This window comes from Dasypus novemcinctus, chromosome 23 (assembly GCF_030445035.2).
Source record: "Dasypus novemcinctus isolate mDasNov1 chromosome 23, mDasNov1.1.hap2, whole genome shotgun sequence".
NCBI classification, from domain to species: Eukaryota; Metazoa; Chordata; class Mammalia; order Cingulata; family Dasypodidae; genus Dasypus; species Dasypus novemcinctus.
The window spans coordinates 41,218,007-41,238,891 of record NC_080695.1 but is presented as its reverse complement, the minus strand read 5'-3'; the positions used below and the strand labels follow the sequence as shown (position 1 = coordinate 41,238,891).

Sequence of the window (20,885 nt, the reverse complement as noted above, 5' to 3'; positions counted from 1 at the left end):
GCGTCAGTGTAGGTTGTGCATTTCTAGGAGTTTGTCCATTTCATCTAGTTGTTTGATTTGTTGGCGTACAATTTTTCATAATATCCTCTTATGATCCTTTTTATTTCTGTGGGATCAGTCATAACTTTGCCCCTTTCATTTCTGATTTTATTTATTTGCATTTTCTCTCTTTTTTTTCTTTGTTAGTCTACCTAGGGGTTTGTCAGCTTTTGCTTTTGTTGGTTTACTCTATTTTTTGTGGTTGTTGTTCTCGATGTCATTTATTTTTGCTCTATTCTTTATTATTTCTTTCCTTCTGCTTGCTTTGGGAATGGTTTGCTGTTCTTTTTCTTGTTTCACCTGCTTTTCAGTTAAATCTTTCATTTTACCTTTCTTTTCTAATACAGGAGTGTAGGGCTATAAATTACCCTCTCAACACTGCTTTTGCTGTGTCCCATAAGATCTTTTTTTTTTGAGGTACTGGGGCCGAGAATTGAACCTGGAACCTCATATGTGGGAAGTCAGAGCTCAACTACTGAGCCACATTGACTCCCCAGAATTGTTGTGTTTTTTTGTTTGCTTGTTGTTTTTGTTTTTAGGAGGAATGGGGGATTAAACAGAGGCCTTCCCTTGTGGGAACTGCTGCTCAACTGCTTTAGCCACATCTACTCCTCCCATAAATTTTGATAATTTCGGGTTCTTGTTTTCATTCATCTCAGTTTATTTACTGATTTCATTATTTAGGAGTGTGTTGTTTGGCCTCCACACAATTGCAAATTTACTTCTTTCCTATTATTAATTTCTAGTTTTTTTCCTTTATGATCTGGGAAGCTACTTTGTATAATTTCAATCTTTTTATATTTATTGAGAGGTACACTGTGACCTAACATGTCATCTACCTCGAGAAAGATTTGTGGGCACTTGAGAAAAATATATAATCCGTTGAGTTTGGGTGCAGTGTTGTATATGTCTGCTAGGTCTAGCTTGTTTAGCATATTGTTTAAGTTCTTTTTTTCATTGTTGACTTCTGTCTATTTCTATCTAATGATGTGAATGTTGTGTTAAAGTCTCCAAACATTATTATAGAGATGTCTATTTCTCCCTTCAGTTTGGCCAAGTTTGTCTCATGTGTTTGGGGCACCCTGGTTAAGATTATAGATATTTATGACTGTTATTTCTTCCTGGTGGATTGTGTCTTTTACTAGTATATAATGGCCGTCTGTATCTCTTATAACTTTTTGCATTTGAAGTCTTTTGCCTGATATTAGTATAGCTACCCCTTCTCTTTTGGTTACTGTTTGCGTGGAGTATCTTTTTCTGACCTTTCACTTTCAGCTGGTTTGTATCCCTGATTTGAAAGTGAGTCTCTTGTAAGCAGCATATAATGGCTCATGGTTTTTTAATTCATTCTGTTAACCTATATCTTTTCATTGGGGAGTTTAATCCATTCACATTCAATGATATTACTGCAAATGCATTATTTATTTCCACCATTTTATTCTTTGCTTTTCATATGTCATATCTTACTTTCATTTGTCTTTTTATTCTTTTAGTTATCCTTTCTGCTATTCTTTCTTTTATACTCTCCTTCAGGCCCCTCTCTCTTGTCTTTTTCTTTCAGCTTGTAAGTCTTCTTTAATATATCCTGCCATGTTGGATTCTTTTTTACAAACTCTCTTAGCTCCTGTTTGTGAGTGTTTTAAACTCAACTTCATACTTGAAGGACAATTTTGCTGGAGGAAGAATTCTCAACTAGTAGTTGGAGTTGGTCTATTTGGATTTATTCTGATTGGGTTACAGTGCACTTCTTGGACATGTAAGTTCATTTCTTTCATAAGCATTGGGACATTTTCAGCTATTTCCTCAAATACTCTTTTCCTGCCTCTTTCACCTTCTATTCTCTTCCTGGAATTCCCATAACATGTATGTTGTTTCATTCTGTGTTATCATTCATCTCCCTAAGCCTCTTCTCTGCTTTTTCCATTCTTTTCTCTCTTTGTTGTTTACTCTCTTCAATTTCAGCTGTTCTCTCTTTTGTATCACTTACTCATTGTTCTGTCATTTCAACAGTGAAGTTGTGTGCCTTAATTTTATTTTAAAAGATTTATTTCTTTCCCCTTCCCCCTTGTTGTCTGCTCTCTGTGTCCATTCGCTGTATGTTCTTCTGCATCCAATTGCATTATCCAGCAGCACTGGGAAACTGCATCTCTTTTTTGTTGCATCATCTTGCTGTGTCAGCTCTCCGTCTGTGCGGTGCCACTCCTGGACTGGCTGCGCTTTTTTATCACACAGGGCACACTCCTTGCATGTGGGGCATCCCTACGCGGGGGCACCGCTGCATGACACGGCACTCCTTGCGTGCAGCAGCACTGCATGTGGGCCAGCTCACCACACGGCTCAGGAGGCCCTGAGTATCAAACCATGGACCCTACATATGGTAGATGGACACTCTATCAGTTGAGCAATGTCCACTCCCCCTAATTTGTTTTTGTTCTCACTTATCAAGCCTTTTCATTTCCGTGTGCTCTGTTAACTGTTTTTTGTTCAGGTTTTCAAATTCTTCTTTGTGCTCCCTCATTGTCTTCTTGATGTCCTTTATCTCTTTTGCCATATTGTTTTTCATTCTTTTTTTTTTATATACTTTTTTTTTTTTTAAGATATTTAGGTTACATAATGTTACATAAAAACTGTAGGGGATTCCCATTTGCCTCATTCCCTACCCCTCTCACACTTTCCAGCATTAACAACATCCTTCATTAGTGTGGTACATTTGTTACAATTCATGAACACATTGGAGCATTGCCACTAAGTATGGATTATGGTTGACATTATGCTTTAAACTCCCTCCCACACAATTCTGTAAGTTATAACAAGATATATAATGGCCTGTATCTGCCATTGCAAAGCCATTCAGGACAATTCCAATGTCCTGAAAATGCTCCCATGTTACACCTATTTTTCCCTCTTCCTCCCCTCAGAACCTCTAGTGGCCACTGCCTCCATATCAATAATAAAAGTTCTTCCATTGGTAGAACAACAATAAGTCTATAGTAGAATAACAGTAAGTCTACTCTAATCCATCGTTCATTCCCCAATCCTGAGGATTCTGAGATGCTGATGCCCACTCTGCCTCTAATTGAGAGGAGCCTTAGATCCATGGGGCAGATGCATGTGACTATCTTGCTTGTAGTTGCAGGCTCTCTCTGTTCTTTGGGATGGTTCTTGTCCATCATCATTTCCTTGTTAGTTGTCTTGGGTAAGTCCAGTGACCTGGAGAGTAGGTATTGCAACTCTGATGAGATTCAGGGCCCACCTGGCACATGGAAAATCCTTGAACATAAACCTGTCAACTCTAGTACTAACTATAGGTTCAGATAGAAGGGACAGTAGAACCAAGTGTAGGGAAACCTCAACTGAGTCACACTGGGAAGCATAAATTCCAAAGTAGGGCCCACTGGCAGGGTCCCAAACTCCTGAGCTGTCAGCCATTCCTATATAGGGTCTGGATGTCTCCAGAGCCCTCAAGAGTCCCACTGTTTGAGACCATATTTACTGTGACAGTCAATGAGATCTTGCTGGTGTGTGCATAAGCAAAACCTCTAGAATGACCTCCCGATTCACTTTGAAGTCTCTTAGCCATTTAAACTAATTTGTTTTACCCTGTCCCCCTTTTGGTCAAGGTCTTTTTCCAGTTGCATTGCTAGTTGGTGCTTGGTGGTAATCCCTTGGTGCTAGGGATGCTCATCCCTGGGAGTCATGTCCCTCACTTGGGGGAAGGTAATGCATTTATATGCTGATTTTGGCTTAGAGAGAGGCCACATTTGAGCAACAAGGAGATTCTCAGGAGGTAACTCTTAGGCAAATTATAATATCAGGCTAAGTTTCAATTTCAGAAGAAAAGGTTCATAAGTACCGTCATAAATATCAAGGGCCTGTCAATAGTCCATCCTCCTTCAATAGTCACTGCCTCTGTATGCGGGGGAATTCTTGCTGTTCCATTAGAAAATATGGCAGAACTCTGCAGAATAGGAATTGGATATTCTTTCAGTTATTGTGTGGCTCTTCATCCACCATGACAATACCCTATGAACAACTGAACTCTTTCATATGCCTTACAGGTATGCCCCAGGAGAACTTCCTCCCATGCATCTGCCATTGCTGACACCCCACACCAATGATCCTCCCCTGCACAGCTGTAACCCTTTTGTGGTCCAAAACTTCTTTAAAAAGCCAACAAAATAACAATAAAATTGATATGAAAATGAAATAATAAAGAATAACAAATAAAATATACAAAAATTTCTTTAAAGATTTGAAATAGTAAACATTTTTTTAAATAAATTTTGGCATTATGTCTTTCATCACTGTAAGATCTTTTGTCTTGTTTGTACAGTGACATTTTCTTCCATTTATTCTCCCAGTGTCTTATTTTTTCCATTTTATCTTCAAAGAAGCTTTAAGTTACAGAAAAGTCACATATAGCATATAGTGGATCCCAATATACCCAACATCCTCTCCCTTTTGTCCCTTTCCCCTATTAATATTTTACACATGGATGGTACATTTGTTACAATTGATGTACAAATATTGAAGCGTTGCTACTAACCAATGTCAATGGTTTACATTATGGTTTACATTTTGGACAATACAATTTTATAAATTTTGATGAAATTTAACATGGCCTGTATCTGTCATTGCAAGATCATGTAGAACAATTCCAATGCCCCCAAAATGCCTCATGTTCCATCTATTCTATTACTCCCTACCCATCCCCTCAAGACCTATGGCAACCACCAAGCTTCACTGCTTGAAGAACAAGATTCATACAAAAAACACTAAGCGCTTGATACTGGCCTCTTCTTCCCAATTAGGTACTGCCTATGCTCTTGAGAGACTCCCATCCCTCTATTGAGAACTATGATGGAAGTCCAACACTTTCCCATTCATCTTATGGTTACCCACCCACTAATAAAATGCACTATGACAGGATGAACACTCACATACTCCCTAAAAGCCTGCTCCAGGTGCAACCTGCCCTGCATGCCCCCCACATCCAATACCCTAACCAGTAACCCTCACCTGCCATATTTGTCAAAAGAACATTCCCACATTATAGTTTCAACCACATACCACATACCCACAAATCCCCAGAGTTCATCTATTCCCATCCCCTAGTTAATGGACTGTACAACCGCCCCGACCCTACCCCCATCACAGACTAGCACTGCCCAATGCAATAGCATTACAGCACCACTGTCATGCCCATCCACTGCAGAACTATACCCTTCCACCTTATCAGAGATTTTTCTCACATGGGCATTGGCTGACAACCATCTACTCCCTTTCTGTCTCCTGTAAACCTATCTTCCAGACTCAAGCTCTGTGAATCTACTCCATTTGCTTAATTCATATCAGTGGTGTCATGTAATATTTATCCTTCAGTGCCTGGCTTGCTTCACTCAAATATAAGGTCAACACAATTCATCCATGGTATCCCATGTGTTAATACTGCATTCCTTCTTACAACTGAGTAATATTCCATTGTATGTATATAAAAGAGTTTGCTTATCCATTCATCTGTTGATGGACATTTGGGTTGTTGTCAATTTCTGGCAATAGTGAATAATGCTGCTCTGAACACTGATGTGCATGTATCTATTCATGTCCCTGCTTTCAGTTCTTCTGGCTATATACCCAGTAGTGGAATTGCTGCATCATATGGCATTTCTATAGTTAAGCTTCCTAAGGAACTGCCAGACTGTCTTCCACAATGGTTGCACCATTCTGCATTCCCGCCAGCAGTGGCTAAGGGTTCCCATTCCTCCATATCCTCTCCAACACTTGTATTCCTCTGTTTTTTTAAAAGCCACCAGTCTAATGGATGTAATATGATATTTCACTGTAGTTTTGATTTGCATTTCCCTAATTGCTAGTGATGTTGAACATCTTTTCATCTGCCTTTTAGCCATTTAAATTTCTTCTTTGGAGAAGTGTGTATTCACTGTTTTTTAAATGGGTTGTTTGTCTTTTATTTTTGAAGTATAGGATTTCTTTTTCTATCCTGGATATTAGACCCCTATCACCTATATGGTTACCAAATATTTTCTTCCACTGAGTAGGCAGCCTTTTCACTTTCTTGAGAAACTCCTTTGAGGTGCAAAAGTTTTAATTTAGAGGAGATCCCATTTATCTATTTATACTTTTGTTGCTTGTATTTTGGGTGTAAAGTTCATGAAACCATTTCCTAATACAAAATCTTGTAGATGCTTTCCTGAATTATCTTCCAAGATCTTTATGGTCTTGACTCCTATATTTATATCTTTGATCCATCTTGAGTTAATTTTTGTGTGAGATGTGAGATGGTGTTCCTCTCTCAATCTTTTGCATATGGATATCCAGTTCTCTGAGGCCATTGTCTCCTAGTTGAGTGAGCTTGGTGTCCTTGTTGAATATCAATTGACTTTATGTGTGAGGATCTACATCTGAACTCTCAATTTGGTTTCATTGTTCATTATGTCTGTCCTTGTGCCAATACCATGCAGTTTTGACCACTGTAACTTTGTAGTATGTTTTAAAGTCAGATAGAATGATTCCTCTGATTTCATTTTTATTTTTCTATATGTCTTTGGCTATTTGGGGTTCTTTGCCCTTCCAAATAAATTTCGTAGGTAACTTTTCCAATTCATTAAAATATGCTTTGGCAATTTTTATTGGGATTGTGTTAAATCTTGTAAATCATTTTGGGTAGGATAGACATCTTACTGATGTTTAGTCTTCCAATCCATGAACAGGGAATATTCTTCCATTTATTCAGGTCTTCATTGATTTCCTTTAACACTGTAGTTTTCTGTGAACAGGTCATTTACATCTTTAGCTAATTTATTCCTAAATTTTTGATTCTTTTAGTTGCTATTGTAAATGACATTTTTTTTCTTGATTTCCTCCTCAGATTGTTCATTATTGGTGTACGAATAGATTTTGCACATTAATCTTTTAACGTGCCACTTTACAGAAGTTGTTTATAAGCTCTAGAAGCTTTATTGTAGATTTCTCAGGACTTTTGAGGTAGGATCATGTCATCTGCAAACAGTGAAATTTTACTTCTTCCTTTCCAATTTGGATGCCTTTTATATCTTTTTCTTGTCTAAGTGCTCAATCAAGTACTTCTAACACAAATGTTAAATAATAGCAGTGACAGTGGGCATCCCTGTCTTGTTCCTGATCTTAGAGGGAAAGCTTTTAGAATTTCACCATTGTATATGATGTTAGTTGAGGATTTTTCATATACACCCTTTATCATGCTGAGGAAGTTTCCTTCTATTCCTATCTTTTGTAGTGCTTTTATCACAGAAGTGTGCTGTATTTTGTCAAATGCTTTTTCTGCATCTATAGAGATGATCATGTGATTTTTTCTCTCTGTTTATGTGGTGTATTACATTGATAGATTTTCTTATGTTGAACCATCCTTGCATACCAGGGATGAAACCACTTGATCAATGTGTCTTAATTTGTTTAATATGTTGAATATGATTAGCAAGTAATTTGTTGAGAATTTTAGCCTCTAGATTCTTTAGAGAGATTGATTTATAGTTTTCCTTTCTTGTGGCATCTTTGTTTGAGCTTGGCATTAGGGTGATGTTGGCATCATAGAATGAGTTAGGCAATGTTCCCTCTACTTCTATTTTTTGGAAGAGTTTAAGCAGGATTGGTGTTAGTTCTTTCTGAAATGTTTGGTTGAATTCACCTGTGAAGCCATCTGGTCGTGGGCTCTACTTAGTTGAGAGGTTTTTTGTTTTGTTTTGTTTTGTTGTTTATTTTTATTTCCCCTTTCCCCTTGTGGATTGCTTGTTCTCTGCTCTCTCTGTCCATTTGCTGTGTGCTTTTCTGTGTTTCTGCTTGTCTCCCTTTTTTGTTGTGTCACCTTGTTGAGTCAGCTCTCTGTGGCACTTGTGGGCCAGGCAGTGCTTCATGGCGTCTGCATGCTGGGTGGCTCTCCACAGTGTGTGGGTGAGCCTGCCTTTACAGGGAGGCCCCAGGATGTGAACCCAGGACCTCCCATATCATAGGCAGGAGCCCAACTGAATTCCTCAAGGTGTGCAGTTAGGTCTTTGATTTTAGCTCTCCTCTTTTGTATAGGCATCTATGGGTATGAATTTTCCTCTCAGTACAGCTTTTGCTGATTGCCATAGGTTTTGATACATTGTGTTGCCATTTTCATTTGTTTTAAGGTTGTTACTGATTTCTTTAAAATTTCCTCCTTGACCTACTGTTTGTCCAAGAGTGTGTTGTTCAACTTGCATATCTTTGTGCCTAATCTGGTCTCTGTCCCTCACTGATTTACAGCTTCATTCCATTGTGTTCAGAGAAATTACTTTTTATAATTTCAGTCATTTTGAAATCATTGAGTATTGTTCTGTGGTCTAGCATGTTGTCTATTTTGGAGAATGATCCATGTGCATTTGAAAAGAATGTATATTCTCCTGTATTAGGGTGTAATGTTCTCTAAATGTCTATCAGGTCCAGATCCTCTAATTATTATTCAATATTATTCAAGGTCTTTGTTTCTTTATTGATTCTCTGTCAAGATATTATCTCTAATGGTGATAATGGTATATTAAAGTCCCCCACTAAAATTGTAGAGGCGTCTATTTCTACACTTAGTTCTTTCAATGTTTGCCTCACGTATTTTGAGGTGCTCTTCTTAGATGCATAAATGTTTATGTTTGGACTTCTGGGAAAATGGCGCTGAAGTAGGTAAGCAGAGTCTGACCCTCTCACTTAAAAAGAAGAGAGAAGTCAGGGACCTATCTAAAGAAGCTGCTTTGGATATATTGAGAACAGGAAGGTGCTCTGAGTCATCTAGGAGGGTCCTGGAAAGATAAGGAAGCCAAAGGAAAACCATGAGTTGCTCACCCCTGTGGCTGGAAAGGGCACATATACCCCACCTTCAGTGCAAGTAGCCTCAATAGATCCTCTGGCTTGCTGCTGCCAGCAGAGGGGAGGGGTCTGACAGAGGGTGGTGGGTGCTTTCTTTGCAGTGAGTTTGGCCAGCTGAGCTGTCTTTGAATCTTGGAAAGGACCCTGACTGGGCAGGGAGAGGGGAGGGGGATCAGCTGAGGCAGGATGTCGGACCCAGAGGCCTGGGGAGAGAGAGGAACTAGATTTGAGAGGTGGCAGGGCCAGGTGCCTAATCAGTAGGACTCTAGCAAACTGTACAAGTCTAAAACGCCTGAGGGAAAGGGGTAAGATAGCTTTCTGGAGCCTAATTAGCCTAAGGAGACAGTTTAGCCCATGGAGGAATTCCCTCCTTGCAGATATGTGGTCCCTGGTTTGATTCCCAGGTCTCCTTAGAGAAATGATCCACTGAGTTATCGGGCATCCAACTAATACCTTATGACAGGGAACATATAGACATTCTTTTTGTTTTAGGTTTTCTTAAATATTATCTTTTTTCCCCTTATTTTACTAGCTAAAACCCAGTATATCACCTGTAGAAGGCAGGCTGCAGAGTGATTAATGAAAACCAGCAGCCTGAGAAGCTCCGTAGGGGCCTAAGAGGGAAGGCTATTTTTCCTTGGTGGTGGTTGTTTTTTTTTAGTTGCTGCTGTTTTGTTTCTTATTTGTTATGTTTTCCCCTTTGTTTCCCTTTCTTTTCCTTTTACCTATTTTTTCTACCTACATTATTTCTTTTCTTTCCTTCACATTATCTTTAAACTCATTAATTTATTTTAGAGGAATATGAGCAGATGTCTGTTCATGTCATAATTTTTAGTTCTTCTGGCTATATTCCTAGTAGAGGAATTGCTGGATCATATGGCAGTTCTATATTTAGCTTCCTGAGGAATTGCCGAACTGTCTTCAAAAGAGGCTGCACCATTTTACTTTCCCACCAACACTGAAGGTGTATTCCTATTTCTCCACAGCCTCTCCAGCACTTACTTTTTTCTGTTTTCTTAATAATGCCATTCTGTGTGGTATGAGATGATACCTCATTGTTGTCTGGATTTGCATTTCACTAATAGCTAGTGATATTGAACATTTATTCATGTGCTTTTGGGCCATTTGTATTTCACCTTTGTAGAAATGTCTATTTAAGTCTTTTTTCTGATTTTTAAATAGGATTACTCACTCTTTTGTTGTTGAGTTATATAAACTATATAGAATGGAAATGAAACCCTTATCAGATACGTGGTTTCCATATGTTTCCTCTCATTGAGTGGGCTGCCTTTTCACCTTCTTAGTGAAGTTCTTTGAATCACAAAAGTGTTTAAGGTCCCATTTATCCTTTCTTTCTTTGCTGTGCTTTCTATATAACTTTAAGAATCCACCATCTACCACCAGGTCTTGAAGATATTTCCCTACATTTTCCTTTAGGAGCTTTATGGTTGTAAGTTTTATATTTAGGTCTTTGATCCATTTTGAGTTAATTTTTGTTTAAGGTGTGAGATAGGGGCCTTCTTTCTTTTGGCTTTGGATATTCAGTCCTCCCAGAACCGTTTATTGAATAGACTTGTTTTGCCTCAGCCGGATGGGTTTGACAGCCTTGTCAAAAATCACTTGAGGGAAGCAGGTGTGGCTCAAGTGATAAGGCCTCCACATACCATATGGGAGGGACCTGGCCCTGGGGCCTCCTTGTGAAAAAGAAGAGAAAGCATGCCTGTGCGGCAAGCCAGTGCCCACATGGTGAGCTGAGTGCCCATGTGGTGAGCTGATTGCCCGTATGGTGAGCCGAGTGTCTGTGCAAGTGCCCATGTAAGTGCCTGCGTGGTGAGCCAGTGCCTGCGTGGTGAGCCAGTGCCTGCATGGTGAGCCAGTGCCTGTGCGGTGAACCAAGTGCCTGCATGGCAAGCCCAGTGCCCATGTGGCAAGCCAGTGCCTGCACAGTGAGTTGAGTGCCTGCGTGAGTGCCCACAAGGTGAGCCAGTTGCCCATGTGGCGAGCTGAGTGCCCACGCAGCAAAACTGAGTGCCTGCGCGATGAGCCAATGCCTGCACAAGTGAGTCATGCAGCAAGATGATGATGTAACAAAAGACAGACAAAGGGGAGAGTCAAGGTGAAGTGCAGCAGAGACCAGGAACTGAGGTGGCGCAATTGACAGGGAACCTCTCTCCACATCAGAGGTCCTCAGGATCGAATCCTGGTAAATCCTAGAGGAGAAAGATGAGAAGACAAGAACACAAATAGATACAGAGGATCACACAGCGAATGGACAGCAAAAACAGCAAGGGCCGGGGAAGGGGAGGGGAAGAAAAAGTAAAAAAGTAAAAATACTTTAAAAAAAAAATCACTTGACCACAGATGTGAGGGTCTGTTTCTGAACCATCAGTTTAGTTCCATTGGTGTATGTGTCTATCTTTATGCTAGTACCATGCTGCTTTTACTCTGTTCCTAAGTGTGGCAATTTGGTATTATTGATGAATTCCAAAAAGAAATACTGATTATGTTTGTAAACTGATCTGTTCCTCTGGGCTAATGATACCCTTAGATTGTATTGAATTCAGAGGTTTCACTTTTACTTGATTAAATTATGTCTAGGGCTTTGATTGGGCCATGTCAGTAGGATGTCGAGTCCCTGCCCCCATGGCAGTCAGGGACTCACAGAGAAAACAAGGCAGAGGAGACAGCTGTAGTTTTAATGCTAGAGCCCACAGAGAAGCAGATACCTAAGAAAGGAGAGAAGGCTCCATTAGACAGGCAGACGCCCCAGGAAGAGAGATGAACCATTAGCCTGATAGTCTACCGCTGGCCTTGTGGAGAGGGCAGAGCAGCTGAGCCTGGAGAGAAACAAGCCCTGGGAGAGAGACGAGACTTACCCAGCCTACAGCTGATATTGGAAGAAGTTGGGACCATGGAGCCTTAAGAGGAAGCCTGAACTCCTGCATATATCAGCAGCCATCTTGCTCCAACACATGGCAGCAGACTTTGGTGAGGGAAGTAACTTATGCTTTATGACCTGGTAACTATAAACTTCTACCCAAAATAAATACCCTTTATAAAAGCCAACAGATATCTGGTATTTTGCATCAGTACCCCTTTGACTGACTAATACACTAGATAATATGATTTAAAGTCCAGAAGTGAGAGTCCTCCAACTTTATTCTTCCTATTTAAGATGTTTCTGGTTATTCGGGATCTCTTACCCTTCAAATAAATTTGACAATTTTTTTTTCATTTGTTTTAAAAATGCTGGTGGAATTTTTATTGGAATTGCATTGAATCTGTGTATCAGTTTGGGTAGAATTTGACACTTTAGTGATATTTAGTCTTCCAATCCGTGAGCATGGGATGTTTTTCCATGTATTTAGGTCTTTTTAAAAATTCTTTTAACAATGCATTATAGTTTTCTGAATACAAGTGCTTTACATCCCCGGTTAAGTTTATTCCTAACTATTTGATACTCTTAACTGTTATCTGTGGCAGTTTGATATTATTTATGAATCCCCAAAAGAGATATTATGTTTATAAATTAATCTTTTCCTCTGGGTGTGATGCCGAATGCATTAGATTCAGCTGGCATGTCTTGATTAAATTACCTGTTAAGATTAGGGCTTTGATTTGACCATGTCAGTAGGGCTTGACTGAGAATGAGTCCTCACCCCCTTGGTGGGCTGGCATAAACAGACACACATTCAAGAAGACACACAGAAGAAGATACCCAAGGAGAAAAGAGAGAACTTTGTCAGTTTTGATCCTGGAGCTCCAGGGAGAGATGAGCCATTTGCCTGATAGTTTGCAGCTGGAGAGAATTGAGCAGCTGAGCAGCTGATAAGGCCTGAAAGAAACAAGCCATAATGCCAATCTACAGCTGGGATCAGAAGAAGCTGGGCCCACATTGCCTTAGGAGGAAAAAGGGAGAGACCAGGCGGAGATCACATGCCATCTTATCAACATGTGGCAACTGACTTTGGTAAGAAAGCAGCCTTGAGTTGGACTCTTTAGAGTATTGTAACTGTAAGCTTTTACCCCAAATAAATATCCTTTATAAAAGCTAAGAGATTTCTGGTACTTCACATCAGCTCCCCTTTGGCTGACACTATTGTAAATGGAATTCTTTTCCTCAGATTGTGCATTACTAATACATAGAAACACTTTTTTTTAAAAATTAATCTTGTATCCTGTCATCCTGCTGAAATGGTTTATTAGCTCTAGCAGCTTTGCTGTAGATTTTTTGGGACTTTCTATGTATCAAGTCATATCATCTGCAAGTAGCTAAAGTTTTACTTCTTTTTTTCCAATTTGTATACCTTTTGTTTTTCTTGTCTTATTGCTCTAGCTAGAACCTTTAGCACTATGTCGAACACAGTCAGGGCAGCAGACCTCCTTGTCTTATTCCCTATCTCAAAGGTAAAGCTTTAAGCCTTTACAATTGAGTACAATGTTAGGTGTGGATTTTTCATGTATAGCCTTTATCATGTTGAGAAAGTTTCCTTCAGTTCTTGTGTAGTATTTTTACCAAGAAAGGATGCTGTATTTTGCCAAGTGCCTTTCTGCATTGATCAATAGGATCATGTGTTTTTTTCTTCTTTGATTTATTAACTTGGTGTGTTACACCTTGCATGCCTTGAGGTTGATGTATAATTGATCCTGATGAATAGTTGTTTTAATGTGTTGTTAGATTCGATTAGCAAATATTTTCTTCAGGACTTTTGCATCTGTATTCATTAGGGAAATGGGTCTGTCATTTTCTTTTTTCATAATATCTTTATCTGGCTTTGGTATTAGGGTGATTTTGGCTTCATAGAATGATTCTGGTAGCTTTAATTCTTGTTCAATGTTTTGGAAAAGTGTAAGATTGGTATTAAATTTTTTTGAATGCTTGTTAGAAATCATGTGTAAAACCATCTCATCCTGGGCTTTTCATTTTAGGGATTTGTTTGATAGCTTTTTCAATGACTTTACTTGTGATTGGTTTGTTGAGGTCTTCTGTTTCTTCTAGGGCAAGTGTAGGTTGTTTGTCTAGTTTGTTGGCCTACAGTTGTTCGTAGTACCTTCTAATGATCTCTTATGATTTCTGTGGAATCAGTAGTAATATCCCTGTTTTCCGTTTTGATTTTATTTGCATCTTCCCTCTTTTTTTCTTTGTCAGTCTAGCTAACTGTTTGTTGATTTTATTAATCTTCTTGGTGAGCCAACTTCTGTTTTTTGTTGATTCTATTGTATTTTTGTTCTCAATTTCATTTATTTCTGCTCTGATCTTTTTTGTTTCTTTCCTTCTGCTTGATTTGGGATTAGTTCACTGTTCTTTTTCTAGTTCCTCCAGCTTTGTAGTTAAGTCATTTATTTTAACTCTTATTTTTTTTGCTCATGTAAGCATTGAGGGCAATAAATTTCCTTCTCAGCACTTCCTTCGCTACATTCCATAGCTTCTGATATGGTGTGTTCTTATTTTCAACTGTCTCAAGATATTTATTGATTTCTCTCAAAATTTCTTCTTTAACCCACTGATTATTTAAGAGTGTGACATTTAATTCCATATATTTGTGAATTTTCCCTTTTTCTGACTCTTCGATTTCCAGCTTTATTCCATTCCATTATGATCAGAGAAAGTTCTTTAAATAATTTCAATTTGTTTGAATTTATTGAGATGTACTTTCTGACTCAACACATGGTCTATCCGGGAGAAAGATTCATGAGCACTTGAGAAGAATGTATATCTTGCTGTTTTGGGGTAGAGTGTTCTGTATATTTCTATTAGGTTTAATCCATTTATTATGTTATTCAGTCTCTTTATTGATCCTCTGCCCAGATGTTCAATTCAATGCTGAGAGTGGTGTATTGAAATCTCCAAATACTTTTGTAGAGACATCTGTTTCTCTCTTCAGTGCCAGTTTTGCCTTGGGACATCCTGGCTAGGTGCATATTCATTTATGATTGATATTTCTTCCTGATGAATTGCCCATTTTATTAACATATAATGACATTCTTTGCCTCAAACAACAGCTTTGCTTTTAAAGTCTATTTCATCTGATGTAAATAAAGCTACTTCGGCTTTTTTTTTTTCTTTTTTGGTTACTGTATGCATTGAATATCTTTCTCCAGTCTTTCATTTTCAATCTATTGGTATCCTTGGGTCTAAGGTGAGTCTCTTGTAGAAAGCATATAGATGGCTCATATTTTATCCATTCTGCCAGTCTGTGTCTTTTGATTAGGGAGTTTAATCAATTAATATTCAATGATAGTCTGTAAAGACAGTTCTTTGCCCATTTTAATATTTGGGTTTTATCTATCATATTTTCACCATTCTTTTTACACTTTGTTACTTTTACTGATACAATCTTTATTTCTAGACTCTCTGCCAAGCCTCTCTATCCTGTCTTTTCTTATCAGTTGTAGCACTCCCTTTAATATTTCCTGCAAAGCTGGTCTCTTAGTTACATACACACTCAGTTTCTTGTTATCTGTGAATATTCTGAACTGCCCCTCATTTTTGAAAGACAATCTTGTCAGATATAAAATTCTTGGCTGGCAGTTTTCTCTTGCAATTTCTTAAATATATCATACCATTGCCTTCTTGCCTCCATGGCTTCTGATGACATCAGCCCTTAATGTTATTTGGGTAGCCCTTCTATTTTTCTCTTGCTGCTGTCAGAATTCTGTCTTTGGCATTTGACATTCTGATTAGTCAATATTTGGGAGTAGTTCTATTTGGATTTATTTGGATGGGAGTATGTTGTGCTTCTTGGACACGCATATCTATGTCTTCATTAGGGTTGGGAAATTTTCTACCATCATTTCCTCAAATATTCCCTCTGCCCCTTTTCCCTTCTCTTCTCCTTCTGGGACATCCATGACACATATGTTTATGCATCTCTTGCCGTCACTTAGTTCCCTTCAGACCTTGTTCCATTTTTTACATTCTTTATCTGTTCTTTTGTGTTTTATCTCAGAGGTCATGTTTTTAAGCATACTGATCCTTTCTTCTGCCTCCTCAAATCTGCTGTTATATGCCTCCAGTGTATTTTTAATTTCATTTATTGTCTTTAATTCCCATAAGGTCTGCTGTTTTTCTATGTATGCTTTTGAATTCTTTATGCTTACAAAGCTTATTCTTTCTATCCTTACTGTCTGTAACCATCTTATTGAATTTACCTGGAGTTTTTTGAACAACTATGTCTAGTTGTCTCAACTCCTTTTTTTAAAAAAAATATTTATTTATTTTGTTTATTTCTCTCCCCTCCCAGCCCCCCCCAGTTGTCTGCTCTCTGTGTCCATTCACTGTGTGCTCCTCTGTGTCCAATTGTATTCTTGTCAATGGCACCAGGAATCTGTGTCTCTTTTTGTTGCATCATCTTGCTTCATCAGCTCTCAGTGTGTGCGGTGCCACTCCTTTTTGTTGCATCATCTTGCTTCATCAGCTCTCAGTGTGTGTGGTGCCACTCCTGGGCAGGCTGCATTTTTTTTCACGCTGGGCGGCTCTCCTTACAGGGTGCACTCTTTGTGCATGGGGCTCCCCTACACCAGGGACACCCCTGCGTGGCAGGGCACTCCTTGAGCGCATCAGCACTGTGCATGGACCAGCTCATCACACGGGTCAGGAGGGCCCTGGGTTTGAACACTTGACCTCCCATGTGGTAGGCAGATGCCCTATCCATTGAGCCAAATCCACTTCCCTTAACTCGTTTGTGTTATCTGGAATCTTATCTTGTTCCTTTGACTGGGCCATATCTTCCTGTTTCTTAGTATGGACTGTAATTTTTTGTTAGTATCTTGACATCTGGCTTACTCATTATTCTGGGTATAGTTTCTTTAGTTTAGGGCTTTCATGCCCTTTCTCCTTGCTGGTTATATAATAGGATATAGTTGGTACTGTGCTGCCCTCATAGCCCCAGGAACCGATGATGCTCACCCACCTTTCTCCTCTGACAGGGGTAGGGTTGGAGCTCCAACTCTGTTTAGTAATCTACGTCATGCAGGCTAAGAGCATCTGTAGTTGCCTGGAGAGACTGATAAAACTTCATGCCCCTTCCTTCTTTTCCTGGGGCAGGGATGAAGCTACAGGTTTGGTTACAGGTTTAAGTGTAGCAGTTTGATATGGTTATGAATTCCAAAAAAAGATACTGGATTATGTTTGTAATCTGGTCTGTACCTGGGCCTAATTACGTTATGATTAGGGCTTTGACTGGGCCACATCATTAGGGTGTTAAAAGACATGGAAAAGGACAGAGTTGAGGGTTTTTGATGTTGGAGCTTTGATGTTGGAGTTTGATGCTGAAGCCTTAAGCTGGAGCCCTAGGAAATAAGCTCACAGAAGAAACAGAAGCAAGCCCCAGGAAGAGAGGAACCCTGAGCCCAGGAAGAAGCAAACCCCGGGAATAGAGGAACACTGAACCCAGAGAGAAGCAAGACCCTGGAAGGGAGGAATCCAGGATGCCTGAACCCTGGCAGATGTTGGCAGCTATCTTGCTCCAACATGTGAAAATAGACTTTGGTGAGGGAAGTAACTTGCACTTTATGGCCTGGCATCTGTAAGCTCCTACCCCAAATAAATACCCTTTATAAATACCAACCAATTTTTGGTATTTTGCATCAGCACCCCTTTGGCTGAATAATACAGAATTTGGTACCGAGGAGTGGGGAAGTGTTTTTCCAATTACCAAAATGCTGGAATGGTTTTATAAATGGGTAATGGGTATTTTTTGGAGGAGTTGTGAGATGCTTGGAAGAAAAGACCTACAGTGCTTTGAAGAGACTATGGATAGCAATATGGATGCTAAAGAGATTTTTTATGATACCTGAGAAGTAAATGATGAAACTATTATTGGAAATTGGAGGAAAGGCGATCCGTGTTTTAAAGTTGCTGCAGAGAACTTAGCAAGATTAACTCCTGGTGTTTTATGGAAGGCAAAACTTGAAAATGGTGAGCCTGGGCATTTCAGCTGAAGAAATTTCCATAGTAAACCTATAGAATGTGGCTTGGCTTCTGCTTGCAGCTTATTGCTAGATAGAGAGATAGACTGAGGACTGAACTTTCAGGCACAGAGAAAACAGAAACTAATTCTGGAAATTCCAAGCCTCTAGAAATCAAGCTCCCAGATGAATGTACCCCATTGGAGGACTTAACTCAATTTGGAACTTGTAAATCAGGATTGAAAATGCAGTTATCTTGGAAAGTCTTACTATCTGATGGTTTGGACCCCTGCTTCTTGCATGCTAAACCAACGAGGCTTTTTGAAGAGAACTGTATGAACAAAACCACTGTTAGCTTGGACTGAAAGGGACATTGAATGGAACAGTTGAAGGAGAAACAGCTTTAAGAGGAAAACCATGGAAGCTGAGATCTGGAATTAAGACATCACCTTGGGCCAAGAATGGAACCCCTCCCATGTGTACAGAGAGGGTGAGTTTACATCAGTAGTCAAAGAGGGTGGCTATACCCACCCAATGTTCTGGGAGAGTTTTGCCACCTCAGGGTGCAGAGAGGGTGAAAGCACATTCCCCAAGGATTATGGCAGTTAAGCTTAGCACTCCACAGGTCTTATCTGTCTAAGCCATGTCAAAAATGGCCTCAGTTACCCAGGTAGACCAATGTAGCACCAGCCTCCCTCCTCCTCTGCCAGGGATGGGGATGATTCCTCTGGATTGCCCAACGATCTAATCCTTGTAGGCCAAAAACACCTGCAGTTGTCCTGAGAGGCCGAGGGAATACTGTTCCTTCTGCCCTTTAAGGCATGGAGATGGAACCACAGGCTCCCAACATTCCAGTCCGTGTGAACCAAAAGTGCTTGCCATTGCTTGCAGAGGCAGGGGAAACATAACTCTCCTCCTGTCCTCTTGGGGTGTGGGGATGCAGTCACAGGTGTCTTAACTATTCAGTCTGTGTACGCTGAAAGCACCTGCAGTTGTCCAGAGAGGCTGAAGAAACACCAGTCCCTCCGATTCTATGGAGGCCAGGGACGAGGATCAAATCAAAGGTGTTCAACAAATTAGTCTTTGCAGGCCTAATGCACCTGCTGTTGCCCAGAGAGGCCAAGGAAACACAGCTCCTCTCCTATCCTATTGGGGTACAGGGATGGAGCGACAGGTGTCCATCTGTTTAGTCTGTGCCAGCTGAAGTGCCTGAGTTTCCCAGAGAGGCTGTTGCATATCCCTGCACCTTATTCTCTGCCAGAGCTGGGGCTGGAGCTTAGGCTAGAGCTGCAATCCTATCTGGGTGGAAAGAAGCCATTCCCTACCTTCACTGTGATTTTCAATCTGCCCTGCTTCCCGTCAGGGTGGGGACAGAGTTAAAATGGTGACTACAGGTTCTTTCTGACTTGAACAGGTTCAAACTTTAGCTGTTCTTAGGATTATACTTGGGCAGCTAAATTTAATTCTCAGTGCTAAATTTGGTGCTCAGCTCTTTCTTCCTCTTCCATTTTTGGGAAATGGAGCTTCCAACTCCAGCCATGGAATAACTCACGAGGCGATGATGGGCACTGGCCTCCACGGTGTGGAGTGCTTCTACTCGAGTCCTCCCTGCAGATGGGCAGTCTCCTCCTTCCATTCTTTTAAGGCAGTTGCAGGATGCTCTTCTGGTCTCCTGGGGTCCCCAAACAGGTGCTTTAGATAGCTCTGGATGATTATTAACTCCTCTGTAGGGTGATCTGACTCTTGGAGCTCCTTACTGTGCCACCATCTTCTGCAGCTGTGACTTTTAACTCACAGTTTTGCCATCATGATTCTTTACCTTTCTTCCTCTCTCCTTGGCATTGTCCAATCTTCCCCTGGTGTCCTAAACCCTAGAAGAATTTTTTTCCAAGCCATTTCTGCTGTCCTCTAGCTATTTTTCTGGGAGAGAATAAAGTCCCATGTTGGTCTAGTCTGTCATCTCTAATGTGTTTTTTAATCTCACCTTTCATTCCCATAAGCTGTTACTTTTCTATTCAGGTTTTCAAATTCTTCTTTGTGCTTGCTCAGTGTCTTCTTGACATCCTTTATCTCCTTAGCCATATTGTCTTTCAGCTCATTAATTTGATTTTGGAAATTTGTATGAATCTGTTGGTTGTCTCTAATCCTGTGTCTTATCTGGGTCTTTTTCTTGGTCCATTTCTTCCATTTTCTTAGTATGCCTTGTTTATAATATTTTTCTTATGTTCGTGTATGTGATTATGATGGTGAGTTTACTCTGATGCTTGATTTCTGTCTGTTTTGTAGGGATATAGTGACAGGAGGCTGTGTTACTGCTGTTCTTTGATTCTTGGTTCACCCTGTTCTAGGTCTTTAGGATTGTCCCTGTTTGTTTCTCAAATCTGATCTCTGGACCCAGTAATGGGTTGCAGACCCACTTCTAAGGGCCTTGGGTCAGGAGGCTGGGAAGGCTGGAAAAAGCTCTTATATACAATTTTTCATTTCCTCACATGCATGTCCTTAGTTGACCAGCAGATAGCACTCCTCGACTGTCCTCTCAGTTCAAAGCTGGTTGAATGTGTTTGCTGCAACACGAACTGGATTGGTGTGACAGAGTGTCCTGCCTAGGAGCTAAGAGCCTCACAATTTAAACGTTCTCAGGGGCTGTTCTTCAACCTTTGCTGGCAGCCTCATCTCTTTTCCTGGGTAGGAAAAATTCCACTACCCTCTGTATCTTCAATAACCAGTCCTGGTCAGTAGGGAGGATGAGTGACAGAGTTGGATTTCTTTAGTCCAGTGCCCATTTCCAGAGCAAACAGTGGCCCAGCCCCACCTGACCAGGAGTTGCTTGTGGAATATAGCATATCAAATATGTGGGTAAAAAGCTGAATCAGCCTTAAACTACATCCCTCCCTCTCTCCTTTCCTGGGGAGGTGGTTCCCTATGGCCCCCTTTGTCTGTAGCTGCCAGCCCAGGCTGGAGAGTTCAAAATTGTTTGATTGTAGGATCAAGTAAGGGTGCTGGCAGTTTCACCTGCAACTTCTACTCAAAATATTTCCGTCAAAATTCTTTTCCTTTGC

The 20,885-nt window shown here is 40.2% G+C and overlaps 1 protein-coding gene and 1 long non-coding RNA gene across 6 annotated transcripts in view; one reads left to right on the top strand and one right to left on the bottom strand.

The window, feature by feature from the left end:
* Nucleotides 1–20,885, top strand: part of REXO5 (RNA exonuclease 5) — a 106,744-nt gene that overhangs the window by 17,313 nt on the left and 68,546 nt on the right. The window lies entirely within an intron of this gene.
* Nucleotides 370–20,633, bottom strand: LOC139437413 (uncharacterized). The gene is made up of 2 exons (XR_011647204.1): nucleotides 3,893–20,633; nucleotides 370–3,249 (listed from the first exon to the last, which is right to left on the bottom strand). It is a non-coding gene; the product is annotated as an uncharacterized lncRNA (long non-coding RNA).